The following is a 2,695-nucleotide window of genomic DNA, read 5'->3' as shown; positions in this document are numbered from 1 at the left end:
AAGAATACATTTTAAATAAGTATATGAGTTTGTAAATCTGAATATTTCAAAAAGCATTATGATAGACCTTGTTACGAATGGTTACTAAGATGCGTCTTAAAAGTCACTTCAACAAAATAGCTCCTTTACTCTGTCATCCTAGTAACAACAATTATGCATATGCTTTATGAAATAGAAAATATATATATTTTTTATCAACTACTACCTTCTCCCCTCAACCAAAACGAGACATTGTCCTCAATGTTCTAAGATAGAAAGATAGAGTATAGAAGATATCACCTGAAATAACAAACACTGACAAACCTGAAACACACTGAAACAAATATAAGAAACAATAAAATATAATAATAAAACTAAAAGACACAAAGATTCATAAATGAAGGCTCAAATCTAATCTAAGCTTTTTACAGCTTTCCTTAGATGACCAATTTATGCGACTCATGGAGGGATCAATTACAGGAATAAAATATTGTAGTTGGTCAATCAATTGTTCAGCACTAGCAGCAAAGATTATGATTTGTCGTGCAGAAGATGTTAGAAATTTATGTTCCACAGCATGATCAAGAAAAGACAACAACTTATCATAATAACTATTAACATTTAACAAACCTATGGGTTTATGGTGAATGTGCAGTTGGGCTCAAGAGGAAATATGAAAGATCTCTTCCAATATGCCTAGACCACCTGGTAAAGCAATGAAGGCATCAGCATGGTTAAATATTGCATTCATTCGAGCCGACATTGTGGAGACCTGAAGTTCCTCTCCAATTGTTTTTCCAATGATGTTACCTTGTGCTAAAGCTTCGGGGATGACCCCTAAAACTTGACTAGCTCCTAAAAATGTAGCTATTGACACACCTCCCATTAACCCAAGACTGCCTCCCCCATACACTAAATGAATCTTTATCTCAGCTAGCACCTGATCAAGATGATTTGCTGATTCTAAAAACTCATTTTCTTTCCCAGGACTAGATCCACCGAAAACACAATACTTTTCATTTGATGACTTGAGAAACTTGCCATTTCTACACACTTTTATATTTGATGAATGTATAGGTTGAGTGGAAATGAAGGGAAGGAAATGAGGATTTTATAGATGAGAAATTAAAAGGGCAATCATACCATTTATGTGTGGGCTAGCTGGAGTTTCACACACACACACACTCTCTCTCTCTTTATTTATTGATTTATTTTTGAAAAAGCATGTGTATGTACAGGTAGTTGTGATTGCGGCTCATATCTTCCCTTGGTTTTACGTCCAAGAACGGCTTAAAACGCCCTCTATGGGTCGGGGATAGGCTTCCCATCCAGTTTTCTTAAAAACTGGCAAACAGGGTCTTTTTAAGTCAGATTCCCAAGACTAAGTTGAGCATGTTCTTTATGAAATAGTGGCCATAAATCACGAATTGCATGATGCACATCTCCACTAGGATCGTCTCAAGAGTCAATAGAAGATTATCTAAAGACTCCTTACTCAGGCCATCATTAATGAATTGTATTTTATCTTCACGGTTTATAGATATCATTCCTAAATAACAACATTGTGCATTACAAGTCCATCTAGCACACCGATGACAGAATTTCAGTCATTTTGCACGATGTTTCTTTGCAAAAGTGCTTTTACCTGTTCTAGGCATGTGTGAAATGAAGGAATTAGAGGACTCACCTGATAATCGGAGCTTTACTTTAATCAACCAGCGAATATCTTCAGGAATTCCATGATTCATTAACAATCTCAATCTTGCACATCTAGCACAGTAAATTTTTATAATCGCATTCTGAGGCAGAGCGGGAAAATACTTTTTCAATTTTTCAACATTAGTGTCCATTTTCAAATGAGAATTGGAAGAGAGACTCAAATAATTGCACAAATATATACACAGATATCAATTATTATGGGAAACTGAAAGAACCGACATAAGTCACGGAGTACCGTTGTCTGCCATTTGACCGGGGTGAGAGAAACTAGCAAAAAAAATCACTCAAAAAGAAACACAAAAATAATATGAAAGAAAAAAAATCAATCTTTATATACAGGATCACCCAATTTAATAGAGTCATTTTCAACAAAACAATTGTCAAAGTAAACTTTCAAACGATGTCCATTTACCTTGAAAACATTGTAATTCTTTGGATTCTCGATATCATAGGCCCCATATAGATACATGATTAGTACTTAAAAGTGCATTTTTATCAAGGTTTTATATCATCATTTTGCACTTGAAGTATCAATAACTCCTTAACTAAAACATGTTTTATAATAATGTATCTAATAATATAAGATACCTTTAATTTGAGGTAAATGTTTATTTTAAATGCAGGCCTATCACATAAATGAAAGGTTTGATTGATGACTTTAAGAACTTAAATTGCAAGGGCAAAAAGATGGCCAAAATTAGAAAAGAGATGTCGGTGCAATCCAAACCGGAATACTGTTCGGTAATTGGGTCATATCTGGAGCAATAGATCTCAGATTTAGGTCTACTTTTTATGGATGGAAAGGTAAGACATAGGCCTACAACTTTTATATGGAGCCCAAGATCTGAAAACGCCATTTTCAAGTCCAAATTATAGCAACAACAAAGAAGCCCGAATCTGTCTTCCAGCCCGAGCACTGTTCGGTATTTTGGCCATATCTGGAGTTCTAGAAGTCCAAATGAGCTGAATGTTTTACACAAGAAAACTGAGACAATTG

This window comes from Populus euphratica, unplaced genomic scaffold (genome assembly GCF_000495115.2).
Source record: "Populus euphratica unplaced genomic scaffold, PopEup_1.0 scaffold80.1, whole genome shotgun sequence".
Lineage (NCBI taxonomy): Eukaryota > Viridiplantae > Streptophyta > Magnoliopsida > Malpighiales > Salicaceae > Populus > Populus euphratica.
Note: the sequence above shows the minus strand (reverse complement) of the source record.